The 13,795-nt window shown below is 33.9% G+C and overlaps 1 pseudogene; it reads left to right on the top strand.

Annotated features, from left to right (window-relative positions):
* Positions 1–1,383: 1,383 nt before the first annotated feature.
* Positions 1,384–13,795, top strand: part of LOC127546874 (metaxin-2-like) — a 30,755-nt pseudogene continuing 18,343 nt past the window's right edge.

Raw genomic sequence — 13,795 nt, 5'->3', positions numbered from 1 at the left:
AACAACAAAAAAGAGCGTTTTATTTTTTAAAAAATTAATCTAGTTATGTGAATTTTTCCTCATTTTTCATTCAGATCATCTTGATTTTATATGAAATGCAACACCTTAACCAAATAACCAAGAAGTCCAGGAAATTTTGTAATCACAAAACACTTTGATTCCATTAAGACTTCCTCAACCTCTCCCAGGAAAAAAGCTTAGAATAAAGAAGATTACCATTGATTAGGGAATAGCTAAACAAATTATGACAAGTGAATATAAGAGAATATTATAGGCATAAAGAACTGAATGTAATTAATTCCGAGGAGCATGGGAAGGAATATAAATTGATGCAGAATGAAACAGAGTCAGGAAAGTAATAAATATACCCAACGACAATGTAAATGGCTAGAACAAAGAAAAAATTCCAGGTAATTATCATGCCTAGGCTTGATTTGGGAGAAAAGATGAAAAAAAAAGTATACCTCTTTCCCCTCTTAGTAAAAATAGAGAACCGTATCTTGTGATGGAGACAGACATCTAAACAAACCCAAAGAGAAGACTGTGGAGATTGAGTGTGGATCATAACATAGTATTCTCACTTTTTTGTTGTTTTTTATTTGCATTTTGTTTTCTTGAGAAAGAAAATGAGAATTTTTTTCCTTTTTCATCTGATTTTTCTTTTGAAGCATGATAATTATGGAAATACGTATAGAAGAATTGCACATGTTGAACATATATTAGATTACTTGCCATCTAGGGGAAAGGAGGGAAAAAAATTGGAACATAAGGTTTTGCAAGGGTGAATGTTGAAAATTATCTATGCATATGTTTTGAAAATAAAAAGCTTTAACTAAAAAAAAAAAAAAAAAAAGTAGAGAACCATAGGCATGGGATTTGCATACCCTGTTGGTCAAAGTTGATATGTTACTTAGTTTCGCTGAATTATGCTCCCTCCCCACCCCCACTATACCTTTTTTTTCCTTTTATAATAAGGATTGGCTCACTGAGTAAAAGACAGTAGAGAGTTGTATTCAAAAATCAAAGTGATAATTAAAAGTATATCAATATAAATTAGCAAAAATAGTTCACAAATAAATTAAAAATAAAAACACCAATGATAATTGAACTTGTCCTCAAAACAATAGTAACAAAATCATTCCTACACCAAGAGCATTAAAAAGAGCATTTTAGTTTTCTAGCTATTCTATTTGAGTAATATAGGGAATTGCCAGTATGGACATTTCCTCTACTTACCCAGAATACAATCTTTCTCTGACTTTCTAGAAGAGTCCTCAGAAATTGATGGAGGAAGATATACTATATGAAACTTAATATATTGAATCCTGAACAGGTGGCAAAATTTGGATTTGAATTCAAATCTTCCTAATGTCAAGAAGCAAAATGGGTTATGAAAAGAAGGTAAGCTCCAGAATCACTAAGATCCAAGTTCAACTTTTACCTCAGATATGCATGTGTGTGTGTGTGTGTGTGTGTGTGTATGTAAGACATTTGTGTGATCATGAGCAAGTCAATTAACATCTCAGTGTTTAAAGCAACTAGTAGGATTATAGTAGAAGTAGAAAGGACTTCAGTCTACTGAGATTTACTACCTCATTTTATAGATGAGGAAACTTATGCTAGGTAAAATGACTGGCTCAAGATCACACAGATCTTCACGGATAGTGGAAATGCAAAGGAATGCAGAGTTGAGCCTGCTTTGGTACACATGTATATTTTGGCATTCCTGGGCTTTTTAATTCTTTCACTTTCACCATAAACATGCTAACCCTCAATCCTCCATTAACAGTCATCTTTGAACAGCATTTGATATGAATTTAGTCATATTTTTGGTTATCTGACAACTATTTCAATTCCATAAATGGCCATAAAACTAAAGGTATGTATCCTCCTAATGCTGTATATTTCTACATCTTGTTTGCCATGGCAGACAATCATAGAGTGACTCTTTAGGTTTGCAGGAGGTAGGTTGTTGGGTTTTTTCCTTGCAATAGGAGCACATGGTTTTCCTCCTTAAACTGCATCATCTGTCCACAAATTCCAAGACACTCTAAAAGAATAGGACAATATTCTATACTTCAGAAACGGAGTTACATTGAATACTACTAAATGCTTAGAAAATCAATTTTCTCCTGACTTCTCTCCTCAAAGAAGTATGCCTGAAAGATGGAATAGAAGAGGGGAAAAATCCCTATCTTGTCACAATGTTTAATTATAAATTTTCTCTCTAGCAATACAAATGTCCAGCTTCTTTTATTCCCATTGGTATGTGGTACCTTACTGTCCCAGGAAAACTTCTTTATCTTAAGTTTGTGGGTTTTGAACTTCTTCCCCAATGTAAATTCTATAATTTCTGTAGAACAAGAATCCAGGAACACTTTGGAAAAAAAAAATAGTAGCTTAAAATAATTGGATTCTTTTCTAATATTGTGCATTTTATGGAAAAAAATTAGTAGCATAAAGTAATTGGATTCTTTTCAAATATTGTGTATTTTATTTTGTTCATTAAGGATATTTTGAGAAGGATTCTATCAGAAATACTCTTAAGAAGGGAGTCCATAGGCTTCACTAGGCTGATAAGTGATCTAGGACCTTAAAAAAAAGTTAGGGTCCTAGAATGAAAAGTTCTTTATAGTTCAAGCACGAGATTGATTAGGTGACCTCCTAAATAACCGTATGTATTGAGAAATCGTCTAGTTGCTTCCATTTCTTTCACCTTGACTGTTGCATCCCAAATCCCTGAGTGTCTCCTCAGATTGTATCAGTCTTTAAGGAAAGCAGTTTCAGGACGTAAGCCCCTGCAAGTGGCAGGGCAACACTACCTTTTGAAATGTGTGAGATATTTTTCAAATAAACAGAATGAACTTTTAGCTCACAGAGGACAACGGCTCTGGTAGCTGATGCACGCCCCCTGCTGGCTGACACGGTTGGTGCTCTGGAATGCGGTCCTGCAGATTTCAGGAAAAGTTCAGCGGTGATGAAAATGCAACTGTTTCTTCAGTCAGGTTATAATGAAAGCAACAAAATAAATAAACAGATAAATAAATAAAAATACAGTAAAGACAAGCTGTATCTTGACCTAGAGAATGTCATTTGAGGAAAATCAAGCAAAGAGATGGAAGACAGGAGCCATTTGCCAAAGCAGGGAAAGTTACCAACAGTTGATTTGTATGCAGAGGAGAATGACATCACACTCAAAGGGGGAAGAGGGTAGCTGCCCTTGAGGATTCTAATCCATTCCCTTAAGGTGAGCCTGGTATCAAGCAGAGCAGAGGTGTCTATAGGATTTGACTTGATGACTGTAAAAATTAAACAGAGAAGGGCTACAAACCTTGCTTTAGAGGAATCAGGGTTTAATTTAATTTATTACTCACTTTCCCTTAGCAGAAATTCAATAATGCAGCATTCTTTCTGCATCCACATGGCAGATAAATGCTGCAACGTTGAGATGAAAAACTCAGCATTAGAGAGATGTTACCACTCTGTCACTTAAGAGGTAGATGTTATAGCAGCGTTTGCTGTAAAATGACTTGCTAAGTGAGTCAGTTTTCCATTGACTTGTTTATGAAAATTAGAGAAGGGTTCTGTCAGAAATATTCTCGGAAAACAGAAGTGGAAGATTTGATTTAAACACCTCTAAAGTCTGTTCCAGTCCTAAATCTAGGATCTTAGGTGTATTAGCCAGATGTTAGAGCTCAGCCATCCCTTATAATAGGAGAACCTAATATTTTGCAGATGAAAATACCAAATCAGTCAATGAACATTTTTGAAATGCCAAGCCCGGAGTATACAAATTAGAAAAAACAGTCACTGCCCTCAAAGAGTTTACAATCTAGTCAGGGATAATGGTATGTACAAGATGGCAGCAAGTTCCACTCCTCCTTTCCAGTTCAAATTTTCAAAGTTTCTGTAGAGCAAAATGAATAATTAAGTAGTCTGTATGTATAACTCATTAAGTTAGAGATAATTCTAATTCAAGTACTGAGTAGACTAGATGCCCTTTCAAGTCTCTTCCAATGCAGAGATTCTGTGGTTTTTTAAGTTCCTGATATTTGGTCATTTAAACAGCAGTGAAAATAAACAAAACAAACAAACCAAAAAACAAGGGAAAGGAGAGAAGGAAAATTAAATAGAGGAGAAAGAGGCATTTTCCTGATGTCTATGTATTCTTCCTTCCTAAAAATTTCCCTCTCATCAAGACTTTCAGATTTCTAAATTCTATGAATATCCTGAAACCAATGCATATTGAAAGTATAATTTTCCCCCTATTTCTATATTGAGAAAACTAAGTATCTAGTCATGCACATGCAAAACCAGAAAAGAATCTGCAATTTCCTCAATTTATCTGAATTCCCTCTACTTATGCAAATGTCACATTATCTATGGTTTTCTAGATAAATCCTTGGGATGTGGGTGAAGCACTGAGAAGTTACATTAAATAGCTCATAAATGAACCCAAATCTTCCAAAGTCTAGTACTCAAACTGTTCATGTGTCTCTCTTGACATATCTAGAACCACATTATTATCTTATAATGATTTAGTCATAGGCACAATAGTCAAAATCCCTACTAGTGTAGTCATGTATACACACACACACACACATATACACACGCAATCACAATAACATTCTCTAAGAGCAGAAAATCATTCTGGGAAAGACTTAACCAGTACTTAGGAAGCACTTATGGGCCAGGAACTGGGAATAGGAAGATAAAAAATTACAAGGTTCCCATATTCAAAGAGCATTTGAGTTTATTAGAAACATTGCTGAAGTTGAGTTGCCAGGAAAGGTTCTCATGAATGAGAAATATTTGAGCACAAAAAGCTCAAGAGATTTCCTGTTATCACTGAACAAGTGGTTAGGGCTCAGGCAAGATGAAGAGAATATACGATTTCTTAAACACACTATGCTCAGTTCTTTGGATTGTCCCAAAAAAGTCTTTACTGACTGTCGGAGTAAAGCCTTAGGGATAAAGGAAGTATAGATAGTAGAAAATACAAAGAAAATGTTGTCAAATTCAAACAGAAATAGAGGCTACTAAACTATATGAGCTCCTGTGAGCCATGTATTGACTTAGAAAAGCATATGTAAGCATTATCTCTTTTCTGTTGTATTTTTATTTTTTTTGGTGATTAAATATTTCCCAACTAAACTTTAATCTAATTCTAGTGCATTCAGGAGCACTATAGTGTTTGGCACCTCAGCATTAAGAAAACTATGAATTCCAAAAGGAATTGCTTATATAGAAGAAATAGTACTAGACTCAGAATATATTGTTTTGAATCATGTTGCTGATTCTCAGTACCCAAATTTCTCTTAAACTTGTAATTTAACTTGGTTGGGCCTTTGTTCCCTTATTTCTAAAAAAAAAAAAAAAAAAAAAAAGGGGGGGGGGGGGAACTAGGTGATTTTTGAACTCCCATTTCAAAAAGATGTCATCTGCTTGACTAGTAAATTTTGCTTATATACAAACCTATGAAGAGATAAAAAGAAAAGTTAAGCTGATGTACTTGATTCACAGAAAACCCATAAAGCTCTCAGAAGAAATTATGGTATAATTTAAAGGGGAAAGCAAAACAACAATAATCTACCTACCATAGAATATATATTTATATATTTTATATATGTATGCATGTTTATATATTTGTATACTATGTATCATATTTGCATAAAATATATATTATATGCAATTATACATGTAATCATACTGTGTAATATATAATATTATATATGTAATGCATAAAATAAAGTTTATATAATATATGTATGACAATTTACACATGCATAAATATATACACATATATTAATCAGAGGTCAAAATTGGATTTTTTGGCCAAATAACATGGCACAAATGCTTTGAGGAATCTGATTGTGCAGTGTTAACCTGAATGATTCATGATGTAGAATTCTCACTTAGGGACCTAAATTTGGCTACCTTCCATAGAACAAATGAACTAGGTGATTTTTACCTTTATGTTGTATCAACACTGCCAGAAAAAAAAAAAAAAAAAAACAAGGAAAGAAAAAGATGAGTCATAATACACAGAATTCTACACTAAATAATAATGATTCGATTCTTGTTAAGGTATTCCTTTCCATTCCCTATCTCCCCCAGCAAAGAAAATTTCTCATTACATAATAATTTAATGACTCAAGTGAATTTCAAAATTATTTAAGTACTGAAGCACTAAAATAAGTCACTATACAAAATTTACCAGTTGTGCTATTTCCACATCTTAACTCATAGAAGATGGGAATTTGTACTTTATTTGATATGTATCTTATTTATACATGTGACCAAGAATGAGACAGATGTTTAACTTTATGAACTCTTTAAAACTTTGAAACTGAATGTATATTGGAGAACAGAGTTCTTGTTTCTTTCTCCTCCCCCCCAAAAAAAATTACTTTCTTGTATATTCTTCTTCTAACTATCCTTATTCCCCTAAGTATTTCTGTTGACAAGATTCAGGTTTTTATTCTCCAGTGAATATGCATAGAAGTTCACATGAAATCTCAGTTGGGTAATACTGTAAATAATGAGGCCCCATGCATGAAGATATCCACAATCCTGTCTGAAAAGTCAGTTGTGAGTTCCCAGGAGCTACTTTCAGTCTGGAGGCAAAAAAGTCCTTAAAGCTTTCTATCATTTAGGATAGGTGTGTACATCAAGTGAACAGCGATTGATCCTGACTTCACCATCACCAAAAAAAAAAAAAAACCATGTATTATCTGACACATAGAAGGTGCTGGTTGACTCCTAAAGGCACAAAAATTTAAGAGTCTATTTTGATCATATGATTAACAACAAATTAAAGTTTTCTTTTGGGGCTCTTTTAAAATATAATGATGGACACTTATTTGGAGGGACACCAGAACACTTTGACAAATCTCAACAAGTATTCCTTTAAGCTTAATAGAAGATAACTTCTGGTGGAGGCAGCTTGACATATTGACATAGGGGGCAGAAGGCCTGATGCTCGGGCCTTGGTAGCCATGGTACAATGGAAAAGACACTGGCTTGAGAATCAAAGGACCCAGATTCAAATTTCAGCCTCTATTGCCTCTAAGGCAAGTCACAATCTCCCTAGAGCTCATTTTCCTTATCTATAAAATAAAGTGTTTGAATTATATAACATTCCAAGTCTCAACTGTTCTAGCTCTATGATGCTATGATAAGGAAATTTTGGCATAACCATTAAAGTCTCTATATGAAAGGACAGCCAGGTGGTGCAGTGGATAGAGCCCCAGCCCTGATGTCAGTAGGACCTGAGTTCAAATCCATCCTCAGACACTTAAGTGGCTGTGTGACCCTGGGCAAGTCACTTAACTCCAATTGCCTTAGCAAAAAAAAAAAAAAAAATCTGTGTGGTACTTTAAACAAGTCACTTCTTTGGACCTCACTTTTTTTATATATAACATAAAGGGGGAGTTGTGTCATTAATATTTTCCAGCAGTAGATCTGTTCCTTGAAGACTAAATGAGTTATATTTCTGATTAAAGAAAACATTGGCATAACAAGCTGGTGGCACTGGGAATTGGCAATAGAAATTAGCAGAAATATTCCACCAAGGAATAAAAGAAGAATGTGTGTTGAAATTAAGTGGAGTAACAGAAATGAGCCAGCCTCCATATTGGGTGTCAGCATTGTTTGTTTGTTTGTTTGAATGAAAGGCACTGTAACAAAAAAAAAAAAAAAAAAGTGTTGATATGCTTCTAGAATTGTTTGAAGGAAAGAAAGATTATACTCATTCCAAATCCACAACCGATCCAAGGTTCACAAACCTGGGGTTTGTGAACTTATTTTGACTATGTTAACAATGGTATTTGATATAACTTATTTATTTTATACATTTAAAAAAACAATTCTGAGAAAGCATCCATAAGTTTCACTAGCCTGTCTGAGAATCCACAATCTCAAAAAGTTCAACAAGAACACCTTGCTTAAAGCCCCAGGTTGAAGTAGATCCCACTCTCTCTGGAATTACCCTATTGTCTTTTGCAGATAACTTTGATAAATATTTTGAAATTTCCCTTTCATTAAATTTAAAATTGCATCTTTATAACTTTCAATTAACACACCTACTTCTGCCTCCTGAGACATAGCAGAATGAATTTCAGGCACCTTCCAGATCACAGCCACTTATATATGTACACTTAAAAATAGTCATCATGACCTATTCTTTATCTTCCTCAATCCTCCAAAGTGTCTTATTCCTAAGGCTAAATTTACAATCAGTCTTCATTTGGCCTGATCTTGAAGCATAAAACAGCAGAATAATCTTAGACTTAGAACCAGAGGACCTAAATCCAAATCCTCACTGTTATACCCTGGTCAAGTAGTGTGAATTTGAACCAGTTTCTTCATGTCTGAAGCAAGGAATTTGAACTAAATAGCATCTAAGGTCCCCTCCAGCTCCATATGATGTTATATATTTTTTCAATATCCTAGTTGTCTTCCTATGTACATTCTTCAGCGTTTCTAGGTCCTTCTTAAAATGTTGAATCTATCATTGAACATAATTCTCTAAAAGTGGTATGACTATCACTTCACTAGATGCCATGCCTCTAACTGTAATACAATATAGCATTAGATTTTTTAGCTGCCATGTTATATTGTTGACCAAAATTGTGCTAAGACCATTAAAACACTCAGATCTTTTTCAACTAAATTGTCTAATCATATCTTCCTTATCTTGAACTTATGATAATGAATTTTCTAAACACAACTCTAAAACTTTACTTATATTACTATTACATTTTATTTTATTAGAATCTGCCTAAAAATATTCCAGCCTGGCAAATTTTTTAGATCCTGAATGACAACAAAGGCATTTATTGTCCTTTGCAGTTTTGTCATTTGCAAAATATGGTAATCCTCTATTTGTCCCTGGTATGTGTTAAATAGCAGGTACAGAGATCCATCGAAACATTAATGATTTGGTTTTTGTTCTGAACATCAGGTAGTTCCAAAGCTATCTAACAACACTATGTTATAGCCCAGTAGTATTAAAAAAAAAAAAAAAATTAGTTTGAGTGCCATACCAAAAAAAACAAAAAAAAAAAAAAAAAAACAAAAAAAAACAAACAAGTAATTGAAATCTAGGCAAGCTGTATCTAGAGCATGCTCCTGACCCATTAGCTTTGTAATTTTGTCAAAAAAGGAAAAGAGGTTATTCTGACATGATTTGTCCACCATCCCAAATCCTCTTTGTATTTTGGCTCTTCAGTAGTCCTCCCTGCCTGAAAGATATTATCCATCTATAACAGATCTCTTAAGCTTCCAATAGAAATAAAAGAGTGAAAATGGAAGCAAAAGCCAGTTTTCTTAGGCCCTAGCAGAATAGTTTTCATTATCCCTGCAGTGATTATTCACTTGATAAGATTAGTACTCACAACAAGTATAAAAAGGTGAGATACTAGTGAAAGAGAACAATGGACTGAAAGTTGAAATATGTAGATTCGAGTCCAAACTGTCACTTATCAGTTTTGTGACTCTGCATAATTTATATGACCTCTGATATTTAATTGGATTTGTTTTTATTTGGGTATGCATAATTTTTTTAAAAGTTTTGTTTCTCTTTTTTTTTTCCCCTCCTCCATCCTAGATACAAGAAGGATGTGGGAAGAAGGAAAATAAAATACATTCTCATTTTTAAATGATAATGAAAAAGTGAAAAAAAAAAAAGCTTTAGAAAGTACTATATAAATATATTATTTTTTAAAACTCCATTTTAAAATATCTAGCCTGCATTTGGAACTGAACCAATAGGTAATTAACTTTAAATATTGCCAAATAATCATGACTAACAATTGATGAAACTACACATTGTAAGAAAAAGATTCAGAGATTTTATTGTCCTCTTCCCATTATTTTCTTTATTCCCATTATCTCTAATTTTCTTAGATTTTGATCCATTTTGTACCATCTAAGATGGGGCTCTTGGATACTTATAGAAATAATTATTGATTCAAACTGTATCACACTGCCTATTTCTGAATCTGATTAAGTTCACACCCAATCCCAGAGATATTAGGTCATTTTGGAATAGTCTAAATTAATGCTTATTCTTTTTTCCTATACTCCAAGCTCAAAAAGATTTTTATATGATATTTATAATAGAATTCAATTCCTATCCAAAGATGCAAATTGATATTGTACTTCCTAGAAGATCTTATTAAAAATTTCCCAACTCCATTTTTACTTCTGTTACCACTATTCTCTCATATACTTTCTCTTCTCCTTCCCAAGTTTCAGAAGTTGCTAACTAAAAGCTTAAGTCTACAAAGCAATGTGCCACAATAATTAATGTAACCGAGAAATAGATTTGAAGAGGGAATATTTTGCCATGGCCAATACATCTCAGAAAAATGTCAATGTTTGGAATAATTATCTTCCAAATGGCTGCTAGGTCAAACCAATAGTACTAATTCTTACCATTAATACTCAACTCCTTATTAATGAATCTTCTTGAATGACACTCCAAATTCACTCTGGAGTTAACTGAGCATGAAATCTTATAATATGATATACCTACATATATATGTGTGTATACACACACACACACACACACACACACACACACACACACGAGAAAGATCTCTTTGTAGTGAAGACTAGAGAACTCAGCTATGAAGGTAACAAATTTAGGCAGCCCTAAGCTCGACATTCACAACTCATGTTGTGTTAGTTTCAATATAGAGCTGCCCTTGTACTCCAAAAATGTTCTGAAAAAAAAAAAAAAGAAGAAGAAGAAAGAAACTTCCTCAAATTACAAATGACAAATTGAACAAACTTATTGATTACCAATTCAGTATTTCATAATTGATTACCTTTAAGTACCTAAAAACTGGTATTTTAGAGCTACAATTAAGAAAGTATAGCCGAAAGGACTGAAATTTAGAGTTGTGACAGTACTTATACATTTTTAACAAATAGAAAGAATGAAATTTAGCACCTGATTAGTGTGTAGAAGCAAGGAAACAAGATGCTGCATAATAACTTGTTCAGACTTAAGTGACTCCATCTTGAAATCAGCCTTTACTTCTATATAAAATGAAGTCATATAAAACTCTGTTTTTACTGTTTATGTTTCAACTCTTTCCAAATCTCCATGTTATTCTAGCCATAGAAGAAAATGGAGTTATCTTGCTTACCTCTCCTTGAAACTAACAACAGATTAATGTGCTTCTGTACTTCACCTTCACAATTAACAGAAAACCTAGATGAACTGCTCTCCATTTTTCTATGCTTCCTAGATTGGTGGAAAAATTTTTGTAGTCAAGCCAACAAACAAAAGTTGTCCATCAATGAATTTCTCAATTCTGCTGCTTAAAATATATTTTTAAAAATTGATTTGTACCCTGAATTTGTTTACTGTGACACTTTTGCCACAACATTAGCAAGAAGATTTAAAATAGGAAGCTAGAAAATAGCTGGCTTCTTCCCTATGCATAGAGATACTACCAACAAAGCAAGTACCTCCTGGTGCCACCTCTCTCCATCCTTGTTCAGCATTTCTCATGTCTCTCCCTCTCTTCTAAGCGACAGAATTGCTTGTTCTTTCTTTGCTGATCTTTCAAGCTAGCCTGAACAGTGTGGGACATGTCAAAGGAGAAAATACTTTGAGTCCCAAATACTTCTAAAAATGATTGTTTTCATCTCTGTAAATAACTAAATGTTCAGTGTTGGATTTTCATGGTAAAAAATATTTCCTATGTCCTATGTAAATAAATTTATTCTGATAATACCACTCTTTTAATAACACACTAAATATTGCTACAAAGGCCCAATTCCTGTTGGGTCACAGTTGCAGAAGCACAGACTTTTTATGTCTTATGTAAAAAACCTACCTGTTTAAGCAAAGTGCACATATATTTATATGCCCATATGGGCTCATAATGGGCTCTGACAAACATTTAATGGTGCTCAAAGAACAGGCAGTGTCTAACTTATAAAAACTAACTTTAAAATGACTCACAGAAATAAAAAAGCTGCTGTTCATACCATATCCAGTCACAGGAGGTTTTAAGAGACAACTTAAGTCTTTTGAAGAAACTCGGTTTAAAGGTGAAAGAAGGAAAGAGTTATAAGAATTAGAAATGTCCTAATGTAGCAGACTTTGAAGAAAAGCTGGACTACAACCATATCAAAAATAAATAAAATATCTTCCCTCTCTGTACTTCCTGTATTCTTTTCCCAATCAACTTTAACAATCCTTGAAATTCTATCATTTATAGCTTCATTTGAGGCAATAAGAGGGACTTTTAAAAATGCAACACTTCTAGAAGGAGAGAAAATATTAATCATTCACTCATGAATTAATTTAATTAAATTGCTTTAAACAACTAACTCAAATAAGAGGTACTGACATAGAAGAGTTTTGATGGAGATAAAGAAAAAACTCTTATACCTAGATATTTACTTTTGATTGGTGTAGAAGGAGCAAAGCCAGCAGGGTATTGATGTATCATCCAAATGGTTCAGAGGTGGCTTGAAAGAATTCAAAGAAATTCTCTTGTAGTCACAAATCTTTATTAATGCCAAAGAAAGCAGGCTTAACTCAGAGGAGAAAGTCCAGCTGAGGTCTAGCAAAATAGCTGAGGGGCAACAGAGCTTTTAAGGGGGGAATTTTGGAGGACAGCCAAGCTGACTGACAGATGGTCTGGAAAGTGAATGAGGATGGGGATCCTTGTCTGCTTTTAAGAGTGATGTTTGTAATAAGGCCTCAAACAAGGGAAATAGCCTGCTGACAAAAATATTTCCTTGCACCCTAGGACCCCTGGTTAACTCACAAAGGGGCTCTGAGTTGGAAGTCCATGAGTGGGGTCTCTGGGGTCCATGAGTATCACCATAAAAATACTCATGGGTGAAATTAATAAACTTGATTACTATATTGCTTTGATCACTGCTTCCTCTTAAAACTTCTCTCCCACCTTGGCCTCTGAGAGGCTCTTCTCTATTGGGTGCCTGAGCTGATCTTTCCTTTTCTTACTGCTTTACTGGATAATTATTCTTGTGTCATCCACAAGCATTTGTGCTTCCAAGACTTGGTACTGATATCTTTTCTGTTTTTAAGCTCATTCTCCTAGTGATCCTATCCACTCACTTGGGTTCAATGTAGAATATTTGTCCTGAATTCTTATCCTACACTTCCAAATATACTAGATATCTCCATTTATATCTCATATCATCTCAAAGTCAACATCTATTAAAAAAAAAAACCTCATGTTTTCCCCAAACCCTATCTCTACTTAAAAGTTTTCCTATTTCTTTTTAAGGCACTACCACTTTCCTACATATACAGAATTCATGATCTCATAGCTGCCTTTGATTCTTTTTTCATCCTTGCTATCCAATTATTTAATTATCGAATGCACACACTCATGCACGTGCAGACACACTCTGCACATATGGAGACAGAGACAGAGGAACAGAGAGAAACAAAGGCAGAGAAAAAGAAACACAGAGATAAAGAGACAGACAGACGGGGAGACCACCAACAGGATTTATGCCAAGTCCTGTAAATCTAGACTCTTTAACATCTTTTATATCTGCCTACTCTTTTGGTAAAGATTTCTATGACCACCTCATCTCTTGTCCCCACAATTGAAATAGCCACCTAAATATAAAAAGATTCTAATGTCAACCCTTCTTGAAGAGGTTTAGGACTTTTGGAGCAGAAAACTGCATATATACAAATTTTTTTGATGTGGGAACAAGTTTTGCTAAGTTTTATTTTTTCTTTTCTGTTGCAAAAGATAGCATTCCAAATGCAAAGGTTGAGGGATAT

Source organism: Antechinus flavipes, chromosome 2 (assembly GCF_016432865.1).
Source record: "Antechinus flavipes isolate AdamAnt ecotype Samford, QLD, Australia chromosome 2, AdamAnt_v2, whole genome shotgun sequence".
Classification (NCBI taxonomy): domain Eukaryota; kingdom Metazoa; phylum Chordata; class Mammalia; order Dasyuromorphia; family Dasyuridae; genus Antechinus; species Antechinus flavipes.
Note: the sequence above shows the minus strand (reverse complement) of the source record. Positions and strands in the feature narration are given on the sequence as shown.